Source organism: Hyposmocoma kahamanoa, unplaced genomic scaffold (assembly GCF_003589595.1).
Source record: "Hyposmocoma kahamanoa isolate Upper Pololo Valley unplaced genomic scaffold, ASM358959v1 66, whole genome shotgun sequence".
Lineage (NCBI taxonomy): Eukaryota > Metazoa > Arthropoda > Insecta > Lepidoptera > Cosmopterigidae > Hyposmocoma > Hyposmocoma kahamanoa.
The window spans coordinates 14345521-14358590 of NW_020653854.1; positions in this window are offsets into that span (position 1 = coordinate 14345521).

Genomic DNA, 13070 nt, shown 5'->3' on the forward strand with positions numbered 1-13070 from the left:
ATCGCTTTTTTTTCTCTGAACGTTGGCTAACGCAATGGCGGGAGTCTAGATTAAAAGCGACGTGATCAGTCTAGTTCAATTTCCTACCACATTCTCTAAGAGAACAAACTATAGCATGATTAATATAAGTTTTTTGCAAGTAGATAGTTATGCTTTACGTATTGACGGGTAGGGAGAATGAGGTATGTGACAAATATATGAAAACGTTTGCTGAAATATTGAAAGTAATAAAACCGAAAAAACTAAAATAAATATGTCCTACCGGGTCGAATAAAAAAATGGACATGGAGAGGGAACGCGGGTCGCCGCAATATACTGGCCTGAAGGTTTGCAAGGTGTACAACCAGTAAAATTTCTCTTTTCAAAACATACTGCCAATCATTCTACACCAATATTTGGATCGAGCGATTGCATACAGTGATCTTCGAGTATAATAACGCATTTAGGGTTCGTTGCAGCGCTTTGGAGATGTTTGGAGAGGTGCACGCATGATTTCTATGCTATAATGAGAAGACAGCCCCATGCCAGCCCGCCTTCACGGTAACACCAACGGACTCCTGAGTATGTTTACAGATCGGTAGGACTTCCCAATGTTACAGCAATAGGTGCAGTTCCACGTAGTTTTCACTAACTCGACCTAACCTAACTACCTTTTTTGCGTGGGGAAATCCTCCTAGAACACCTTTCCGCCGCGTAGGCAGCGGAAGGTTATGCCGGAGTACTGCCGGCTAAAACCCCACGGTGGCCTTCTCGGGTACTCTATTGGGAATGATCCGGGATCGACTTCGCGCACTGGAACCCCCAGCACCTAGGAGGAGCTACGTCCTCCCGCTCCTCTCCTCACAACGAAGCGGGCCACACCGCCCTGTCGTCCTCCTCGCGGCTGCCTAACTTACTGCCGACCGAAGCCCCCGCTCCGATCGTCTGCAGCCGCGAAGTTATGCCGCCGCCGAGCGGGATCGGCCCTTTCCCGATCACGCTCAGCGACCTCCTTCTGAAGCAATACTGCTTCACAGAAGGAGACCACTCCACCACCTCATGGGACTCTTGATCCGCCAACATAGCTGCTACTATGCCTGGAGGAGAGAGATCACGCCCGATCCGGGCAACCAGGATGTTCCGATCGGAGGCCCACGCGGGGCACTCCTCCAGTGTGTGCTGAGCAGAATCCTGGTCCCTCCTATAGTGGTGGCAGCGCGTCATCGACTCGCGTCCTATCCGAGTATCTGTGTCAGGCGGAACGTGGTGACGCACTTCCGCTGGCTCCACCAGATTTCGAGATTGGGCAGGATCGCGCCGTCGGCGCGCTGGCGCGAGATCCACGGCTGCTTCAGCCTCTCGTGCCATTTCTCGAATGCCCGTCGGCGCTCCTGCCACCTCAGTTCCGGCGGCGCAGCTTCCTCCGCCTGGCGCAGGCGCGCGTAAATATGCGCGTCTATCTCCATCAGAAAGTCCAGCGGGGGAAACCGCGCCAGGACAGTCGCGGCGTCAAGGGATATGGTGCGGTATCCTCGTGCTATCCTTATGTCCATGCGGCGCTGCACGCTATTGAGCATGGCTCTGCAACGCCGGACGCCCGCCAGTCGGTGTGACCAGACGGGTGCCCCATACAGGATCACGGATCGCACCACCCCACCGTATAAACGGCGAACTCCCTCCGAAGGGTTTGCTGCCCCAATGCACCCACCACCCTATCGATCCGGGGAACCAGGCGCCGGAAGTGCTCCTCAAAATCCCGGCGACCGTCCAGGATGAGGCCCAAGTATTTTAAGTACTGCCCCATCCGGACGTCGACGTCACCAATGCGAATCGAGACGCTGGGCGGTTCCCTCCCTCACGGGAGTTTGTGGAACCACAGCGCCTCGGTTTTTTGAGGCGCTACTCGCAAACCCAACTCCTCGATTTTTTCGACGACGCCGGGCACCTTTCCCTTCGGCGAGCATTAGAGTGTCATCAGCATAACACACCAGATGCACGCTGGGGGAGTGCGAACCTCAAGACAGCATCGTATGCGAGGGTCCAAAGGACCAAGGACAGCCCCTGCGGAACCCCACACACGACCTCTCTGCGATGGCTTGCGCCATCCCGACCCGGGTATGTACCTGTCGCATAGGTAGGACCTGACAACTCGCTTCAGATACAGAGGCACTCGATGATACTCGAGCGCCTCCTTAACAGTCAACCAGGGCAAGTAGTTGAAGGCGTTGACGATATCCAGGCTTACCGCCAACGCCACTCCGCCCTGGGACAGAACCTGCGTGGATAATGTGCGAACGCAAGGGATCGCGTCCACTGTCTACCGCGCCTTCCGGAAGCCGTACTGATCTTCCGACAGGTCAGGCCCTACTCGCGACAGATGCGTGCTGAGCCGCTCGGCAAATGTTCTTTTGTACAACTTGCCGGCCTCGTCCAGCAGGCATATGGGTCGATATGCAGAGGGAGAGTCTGAGGGTCGACCTTCCTTCTTTATGAGGACCATCCTCGCCGACTTCCAGCTGGATGGAAACACACCGCTCCGGAGCCGGACGGGAACACACCGCTCCGGAAACCTAACTACCAAACCTCCTACCAAAATTCCTAAGAAAATATGTTACTAACACTATAGACAAGATTTTGAAATAAATACTATATTATTATTCGTTCTCTACGACGTTATTTTCAGCTACATTTGATCTGTACCAAAAGGTGTTTCGGATGAGGATTGGCAGACGGCAGACTACCAGTTCGATCGGCGGAAAATATCGACGCATTTAGCATAGGACCGCAAAGAATGACGTAAGAAAGAAGAGACGTCTTTCTTACGTATACTTACTTACATTTCAAGGAAAATTTTCAATTAGGTAACAACTGTTTAACTTTAGAAAGTTAAGTGCTCCTCTATCTAACTAACTTCTGTGTTCTTTTGTAGAAGTAGCATTTAAAGAAATAGTAATTTCGTGAAGTAGTCATTTGTAGAAGTGGTTATTTGAAGATGTTGTCATTTCTCATTGTGGTCCTAAACCGCCGAAAGGCATCCTCCAACCTGACTGCTTACATAAAGCCTACTAACGCCTCGTTTGAAGGACCAATGAAAGAAAAATACAGACCACACGATGATTACAGTTTTGAGGAATTTAAATCAAGTTTTATTAGCTTCAGAGATCTCTAACAGGTGTCGCTTAATGCGACATAGCCCGAAAAAAAGGATTTTTCTTTATGTTCGATCTTTGTATTAACAATTATATCAAACTAGTGGAGTAATTTCACTAAAAATAGATGAACATCATGGCAATAAAAACGTCACGATGTTCAATAAAAATGAATATTACACTTAAAACAGCGATATCTCACGTCAGACTCTTGTAGCTCTGAAGGTACACACAGGTGTCGCTTAAAGCAATAAAAGACGAATAACTCAATATAAATCAGGATATATATGTATCTATATATAAAAATTAGATAGATATTTTTAAATAAAGAGATCAGAATTTTTCTTTGTGTTCGATCTTTGTATTAATTACTTGTGTAGTGGAGTAATTTCACAAAACATATACGAATATGATAGTAGTAAAACCGTCATTATATTCCATAAAAATAAAAACATTGCATTTTGTTACTTATTTGCTTTATTTCATTACATTACATTTATTGTTTTATTAAGGAACTATGAAATTTTCTACATTAAGTTCTATTTTATTTACTTATTTATTTTATATCAGCAAGCATCAATATCTCATTGGTGTGTTTGTGTAGGTGTACCATCAAAAACCAAAGTTTTATTTATTATACAAAGAGATTTACTTAACGTTTCGTACTAGCCGCCATTTTGTATATCTATTAACCGAGACATTCGAGACATTCACAAATAGCTATCTTAATTTCCATTGCATTCCAAACTAACCAATTTGCATCTATAAATGCAATTTTAGTCTGGCCAATTAGCTTAAAAGCATAAACAGTGCCAAGTGTCAACTAAATCAGAAGGCGAAGATTTCCAACTTACACAAAACTATGAGAGGAAGTTTCTCCAAGATTAGAAACAAACTGATTTGAATAGTATATTAAGAGCTAACATACACTGTCAACATTGCAGTTTCCCTTTCTGTCTTTGTTTTCATTCAAAACCATAGAAAATAATATTCCGAGAGACAATTTGTAATAGATAAATAAAAACGATGAAACCACTACTACTTACTCATTCCTTCAAGACTAGAAACTTCCAAACTAAGCTTAAGTTTTCGATCTCGAAGTTTCTGGTACTTTCGATCAAAGCTTATTGAATCGGAATATCAGGAATTGATAGCAGCACCAGGAAGATAGAGTTTATATTACATAGAAATCAGTTTGCAGCAAATAAGAGGTAAATAACAAAGGAGAGAGCGAGGAGGAAAGAAACGTAGGTGATAATGTAATGTAGGTGCTAACATCTGCTCCTAAATATTCCACATATTTTTATGATAAAAGGTGACGTTTTTACACGAAAAACATCAAGAATCTTTCGTTTTTCTCAGTTTTTCTTTTGAATTTAAAAACGGTGTAGTGCATCTCATTATTATGATACAGAACACTTCTCCTGAACTAACTTGTAAGTATTGAATGTTGTGTACCATAAAAGTTGGGAAATGTTAGAAAAAATACTCTTGAACAAATTAAACTCTAAGTTATCGCAAAAGAAATCACAGCAAATGATGAAATCAGGGGAATTCCTAGGGCCCTATTTGGCGTCGTATGTGCCTCGGGCGAACGACTCAACTAAATAAAGGATCGCGTATCTGCGATCTTATTGTTCGGAAAGTCTTATAGCATGAAACAAAGTTTTGCTGAGTATAAGCGCAAGTAAAGAAACGACAACTCTGGAACTAAATATTAACCACAGTTTCACGTCTGGAATTTTAAACCTTCTAATAGGGTTTAAAAGAAAGCACAATAAAATTAAGAACGTTGTAATGTGGAGTTTTTCAAGTCGAGAGTGAATAGGCATTATTTAGGTGAGCATACTCCATCCTACTCCGACCTCATCGTTACTATCCATCAGGTGAAATGGGAATTGAGATGGGTGAAATGCGCATTTGTATAAAAAAAGAACAACGTAGAGGTAGACGTAATATGTATTAAAAAACATAATTTTAGTGAAGTCGATATTTTCAAGTCTTGTAAATACAAATTATCTATAACATTATTCCTGTTTGCGATATAACTATATGTAGATGAGTGACATCGTGTAAATGTGATACATATATCACATGATCTTCTTCTTATCGTATCGATGTCATACACTACAATACTTGCCATCGTGGTGCAAGGATTTGTCAATCGGCGTATGGTACCCGTCGATTGTTGCACGTCATGCGGCTTCTTTAGTGCGTACATATACAAATGAACGGACGTAGAATTGCAAATTCAACGAACATCCAAATTTTTTTAATGATGCTAAATGGCGGGACGAACCTCGAGCTAAGCTAAATACGCCTGTCCATAGGAGCTGCAGTCATCAGAGCGAAAAATCGCATAGATCTGACTGGGCACTGCTACTGCACTCGTCACTCTAAAACAAATTGACAAGTTGACAAAGTTGACAAGTCCCATGTGCCTGTATATTACCAGCACCCTTACCCTTCAAAACTGGACCGCAGTAATGCTCACATTATTGCTTAGCGGTAGAAACAGCACTCCCTTGGACGAACTCTTTCACAAGAAGTTCTACTGCTACTAAACTACCCAAGTTTAAACAAGTTCTTTTTAAAGGCATAAAATTATGGTCAACAGTATACTCAGTTTCGTTAGACTTTGAACCATTCTTATATCTAATATAAGTGTTGCATGAGCACGCCGTTGATTAAACTATACGTTTTTCACCTTTTTCACACAATTTTTTACTTATTTTGTTATATTTTACTTATTACGAAAGACCATTATGCGATTGAAAGTTTTCACGAAAATGACATGACGGAGGTCGAAAAGGGTAACAGTTGTGACGTACCGCACCTATATCAACATTGTGACATAAGACAAGAGACAAGAAAAACACCACATGACCCGTCTTGTACTGGATTTCTGGTACAATAAAGATAATCGTTATTATTTTTACCTCTTAAGCTGATTCTGCAAACTATACAAATAATGATAATTCAAGATAGGTAAAACTACTAGAACGGTTGTACACAAATTTGAAGATGGAAGAGGAACATTAATGTAATTTATTCTACTCAGTTGACAATTTTATGAAATATAAAGACTAATTGATTGATGCATGCATTCTCTTTACAACTATTTATCTATTCTAATTAAATTATCACATCCACCATTACGGCATATCCTGTGTCAATTCATTGAATTTAGTAATGTATTGTTTAATTTTTATTATTATTATTAAATGCTTTTGTTTAAGAGCGCGTTCCCATTATGTCGTGACGACAGATAATCGTGCAGTTTAAAGTGTCGTGGCTAGTATATTTAAATTAATTTGTTCACACATAGAATAACAAGATTAGCTGTCATGCACGAATTTTTTGACGTTACGACGACAGACTGTCTGACAATGGGAAGAGCTAGACAGTCGGCCGACGATAAATAAAAGGTCACAATCAAAATGTGACGACAGATAATCACAGCTTCAAACGATTCTGTCATGAAAACATTAAACGTAATGGGGGTGCTATACCTTTACAAAAATTGTAACAGTAATCTTCGTGACTATGGTCTAACATCTATGCACTTCTTACGTGTAGCATATTGAACTAGCATCCTAAATCCAAAGTCGATTATATCATTGTAGCTATAAACGCTCAAATCGTCCTATTAAGCGTAATCTGTAAATCCGAAGCAGATGTTGCGTTCACGTAACCGTAATTTCGGTAAATCGCAATGATCACGTCCGTAAACTGTAAATGCTGGGCCAAGGGTATGAACACGAGGGTTGAATCCCAATAAAAGAAAATCATAAAATATCTACATACCTACACAATAATGTCATGATTCCCTTAATTTCGTCGCGAATTATTTGATTGGGTATTGTTTTTGGCGCCATAAGTGTTATTTTTAAATATAAGTTTGGTGCATTACGTAAAATCGCTCAGGCCCGTTACTTGAAATTATTATACGGGTTTAAAGCCGTCAGCACGTCCTGTGGCGCAGTCAAGGCCAGTGGCCAATTGCAAAACATCCTTCATAAAAAGGAATATGATTTTCGAATCGGAACTAGTGTGGTATGTCACTGCTTCCCCCTTTGGGGGCAGTTTATTGAAAATCCTATAACCACCTACCATTTCCACCTCTTGGGATGGTTAGCTGTCGATCAATAATAGTCACAACTTATCGTTTTAGCCTACTTGAATATTTTAACATCGGCTTCGTTCCTCAACACACCTAACTGTTCTACAGTATTGCATTGTAAATGTTGTAATACAGTATCAATCTACTCATATAATAAAGTTCAAGAACTTATAAAACGTACTTTCAAATCATGAAAAAATTCATCTAATCCACATAACTTACAGTATTTATTTTTCGCTTATTTATGTTTTGTCTGTTTTGGAATTTACCAACAAATTCTCTTTTAAATTGATGGTAACAATGCAGATGCAGGTTTGTATCAAAAGCGCGGATAGCATAGATTGCCAAGTTTTATAACCCTCCATAGTTACGTCCCATCTCTATTGAGTACATATGACTGATGATAAAAAGTACTAAATTAAAATACGGTAAGTATACCCGCCGTTTCAGCAAACACAAAATTATGTATTGTCAAAATGAACGGAAAAAATACTGGAGATCACACATAATATTGCATGTGAACTTCCCAATTTTCACCACGCAAAAGAAATTTCAGAACGCAGAGCTATTCGGCGAACAGAAAAAGGGTGTGCCCCGGCAATTTCATAAGGACATGTCTTTTATTAGGCTCGAAGGAAAATCCTTTCCGTAACGATAATGTGGACTATACGGAAACCGTCACGAAGTTATTTACTTTGTAAGGAAATATTTTGAAATTGGTAGTCTGCCTGACTGGGCATTTAGCCATAAATTTCTCAATAGCGAAATAGGGATACCTATTTTAAGATAATTATCAAACCTATACATAAACTCCAATTTTTTTTCATAAACGTTTGTTCGAATTTTCATTACACCGAAAACCGAATTATAACGAAACCATAGTACTTTCAGGATATGTTAGATGTTTATTGCAAAGACAATTAGGATCGGTCAGGTTAGATTAAGTTAGGTTTAAAAGAAAAATACATTTTCCTCACAAAATTAATTTCGAGGTTATGAAAATTCGAGCAAACGTTATTTCTGGAAAATGTCATGTCGGACTACTGGTAGGTAACCGCGTTAAGTATCTTTAGTATAATGAATGCGTTTAACAATAGCTAAATAGTAAATGAACCATTATATTAGCGGACATATAATTTTTTGAACAGTGAAATATGGATACCTAGGTTCGAAGATAATTATCAAAATTCCAAATGATTTAATTCCTTTTAATCGGAAAGACTGTAAAAAATATTTGTAGCATTTAAGTATTTTGTGTATGACGACTGCGTTAAACAAAAACTCCATAGTAAAAGGATCGTATTCACGGATACACCTCTGGATTTTAATACAAATGCCTCTAGATTTTACTCAGCAAGTTTAAATTTCCCGTAAAATTACTCTTACCATCACCTAAATAAAATCTAGAGCAAAAGCAACCCAGTTCATAAATTCAACTAAATTCCCAAGACAAATTACGTTCTTTTGTTTCAAAAAGAGCATTTATTTTAGAAAACATATTTTCTCCTTTTTAGCGTTTCTTATCTCGAGGTAAATTTCTATAGGAGAAGTGGCACGACAGTAAGCTGGTGTGACAAATAGGACGATGTTTATTTGGCCACTGACTTCATATGAGGCTGACGTGAGTGATAGGTGTGCTCCACAAATATATCGCCCGCTCATACGTTCTGTGTTTTATAAAATAAAAAAGATATTTTGTATGCCACACGAATGTTGGGTACTAATAATATTTTATACTAACTAGAGCTTTTGTTTGTTTAACTAAATCAGTTGGTTGTTTGAAAAAAAGTAACATGATATAAGTAATATATCGAGTTTATTTGGAAAAGCAAATAGTTTCATTTTTAATGACTTATTATTTCATAATATACTATTATTATGTTATTTATACCATGTTATTTTTGCTTATAATATTATAATTAAGCTTACTAAATTAAGATTATATTTTATGATACTAACTGACGGGATTAACGTCGTGCACCTAGTGGTAAACGACACGCCTGTCCATAGCAGTTCCACTCATAGCTTTAAATCGCAAAGATCTGAGTAACACTTCAGCTGCGCCCGTCACCCTGACACAAAAGCTGACAAGTCCCATGTGCCTTTTCAAAATTTCACCAGTACCCTTCTGAACCTGAGATTACAGCTTGGCGGCAGAAATAGGTAAGGTGGCAGTACTTCCCTGGACAAACTCTTTCACAAGGAGCTCTATTGCTACTAAAATAAATTGTATAAATGCTGACAAATAAGCAAAGAAAGTTTACGCATAAAATAATAAAAATATACTACGAAATTACACTATGTTCATGAAAGTAAACACCACTTATTTGTAGTCGTTTGATGCTGCATATACATCTTACCTATATTTAAATGACAAAATGAAAATATTATCATTTGCACGACCACATAATACATATTCTTTGTTTGACGACCTCGGTAGCCCGGTTTGCATTATGAGCGCTGAATGAGGATATCCCGGGATCGATTCCCTATAGGATCCCTTTTTTAATGATATCAACTGACGGGACGAACAAGTCGTGAGACTGGGGGTAAGCGACACCTATCCATGAGAGTTGTAGTGCCACTCAGAGCTTCACATCACAAAGATCTGAGTGACACTGCCACTGCGCCCTTCAACCTGAGACATAAATTTACAAGTCACATGAGCCTGTAATTTTGCCAGCATCCTTACTTCAATATCGGAAAGCAGTAATGTTCACATTACTGATAAATCAATTTGAGAAATTATTATTATTATTATTATTATTAAATTGGTTCTGGTCTAAGTGTTTTAGCAGTGTTCCGAACGTTGTTCTAGTACCTATGGTACAGAAAATTCTAGAACATAACATTATTATTATTGTGTATTTTGTAGACAACAGGGGATTACTGACAGTCCCTAATTAATGTTCAATATTTCGTTCATGCTCCATTAGAGTACGAAAATGTTCAAAGTAAACTATAAAAATTTTAACCAAAATATTGCAAATTTCACCGATATTTCCAGTAATAACATAACATGACACAAAGGCTGTGTTATGACAGGTTATGAAATAATATTGGTGTCCAAGGTTTTTTTTATAATACCTAGTGACGGGAAGATCAAGTTACAGTTGAGCAAGTTAGTAAGTTAAGCATCACACCTATTCATAACAGTTGCAGAGCCACTCAATGCTTTAAATCGCACAGCTCTTAGGGGCACTGCCACTGCGCCCGTCATCCTGAGACATAGATTTAAATAAAAAATTAAAAATTGGCAAACGTGCTAACATACTTAAGTACCTACTAGTATAAGTACCTGGATATTTGCATGATGTCGATAAACAATAGAGCCTCGACGTAAAATGGTTTGTCTGTTATGGTTTTAGCAGTAGAGCTCCTTGTGAAAGAGTTTGTCCAGGGAAGTACGGCCATATTACCTATTTCGGCCGCCAAGCAATAATGTGAGCATTACGGTTAAGGGTGCTGGTGAAATCACAGACGCATGGGACTTGTCAACTTATGTCTAAGGGTGACGGGCGCAATGGCACTGTCACTCAGATATTTGCGTTTTAAAACTCCGAGTGACACTGCAATTGTCATGGATAGGCGTGTTGTGAATTACCAAAGAGGCAGACGACTTGTTCGTCCCGTTGCTTGATATTATAAAAACTAAATCTCATACCCATAGTACGAGCAAACGTCATGTTTGATACAAAGTTACTATTAGTGGTTATATGCTCAGTGATCGTGATTATCTGTGTACAGCACCAAACCTGATCAACCCATGTGCGTCTTACTGCTTTTGAAGCGGACTGTGCCCTCTGAAAAGGGTTTGGTACATAAATCACACTGGCCCAATGCAAGCTTGGGATTTAACATTTTCGAAGGGTTTTATATTATTGTATCTAATCTCTAGAAAGCTCAGTTGTACAGCAGGACACCAGACCGTATACAATGTGGGAAGAAACACCCGTGAACTTTCGAGTGGCACGGATATTTCCATAAAATCAGTAAGCGAAAAAAGATGACGGGGCATTAAGCTACAAAACCTGAGTATACCGATGGAGCCCACATCGTCAGCTGAATGACGGCAATTCATCCAACGACGTAGCCGTCCGTCACTCGGCTACCACTGACAGGCGATCGCTCTTGTTTAATCTCTCAGTCACAAGCTTAAGGCGAATATGTGGATACTGCAATAATGACTACAATGGCCCAGCAAAAGATGGATTATGTGTAGGGAGATTTGAGATTTATTCTCATGAATTTTATGTCACAATAAACTTTGAAAAAATCTAATAATTAACTATTATGAAAACTTTTCATAACATGCCAATTCGATTAAAATTAAAAAAAGTCTTTTTTAATTTTTTTAACACAAAAATATGCAGAGATTAATAAGCGAGTGTTCTCTTTTCGATATTGTAAAACAAGTACTTTAGAAAATGTTCTACAAGTCAATATAGGACCAATGTTAGCGAGTCAGTGAATAATTTTAATATCAGGTAAGTGCTAAAATAATATAATTATTTAAATATAATTCACAAATTGGTAAAAATACAAAGCTCTGGCGGCCAGCTGAAAACGACTGACAAAAGTTTAAATTATTCGTTGCTGTCAGCGAGGCACTGCACCAGCCAATTGTCAACATCTATACAAACGCCACCAGCTGTATTCTGCACCATCCAGCCAACCAGCAACTTGGCTTTCCCAGGCTTACAATGATAAGTTAAATGAATTTACGCCGTGTGCGGCACGACATTAATTTCGCCTTAATTCTGCGTCCAATTAGTGTATACCTTTACATTACCTTTAATTTGTTTTTCTTGGGTAACTCATTTATGTACATTATACCTTTATACTTGCACAGTATTGGATTGTGTCGATTTTTTTCAGTTTCTCCATCCGAAAACAGAATTTATAAATGAATGCCGTTTACTAATAGAACGTTTCGTAATTTAAAACTTAGAACGTTCCAGATCTTTTAATCTTTTCAAGGCTATAAAATGAAGTACTATAACATGAGGTAGATTAACGTTATTTTTATGATACCAAGTGACGGGATGAACAAGTCGTGCACCTGGTGGTAAGCGACACGCCTGCCTATAGCAGTTGCAGTGTCAGTCAGAGCTTTAAATCGCAAAGGTCTGAGGAACAGTGCCAGGTTGCTCGTCACCCTGAGACATAAGTTGATAAGTCCCGTATTATGTATGTATGAGTAACCGCACCCTTATATGTAATGTCGCTTATTGAATGCACGCTAAGTGCGCTATTAGCAAGCAGTAGTTTCACTCGTCCCTCCTACTTACATATCTATCAATGGCGGCGACTACCCACTAGTTATAAAAAAAGTCTGGTTCAATTTTCGGCCTCCTGTCGGCGTTTGACCACAATGTTCAAACTTGGGAAACATACAAGTGCCGGATGTCGCAGTGGTTCATTGCAAATGACATCGACCAGAAAACCGATCCTGCGGGAAGGAAGAGGCGAGCGATCCTCCTTAACGCGCTCAGTGATGGCACGCACAAACTGGTGGCGGATCTCACGCTGCCTAAGCTGTTACAAAATGTGCCCTACGACGATATCCTCACACTTCTGGACAGTCATTTTACTCCGAACAGCGCTTCGGAGTAAAATGTGTCATTCAGTGAGCGCTACAAGTTCTATGCGTCTACGCAGCAACAAGGGGAAGCGTACGCTCAGTGGGCCGCGAGACTCCGTGGCCTGACGGCGCGTGAGTTTAGCAACGTGGAGGAAGCGTATCGTCATCTATCATCTCATGTGCCCATAATTTCACCAGCTCCCTCACCCTTCAAAAGTGGAAATAGTAAATATTG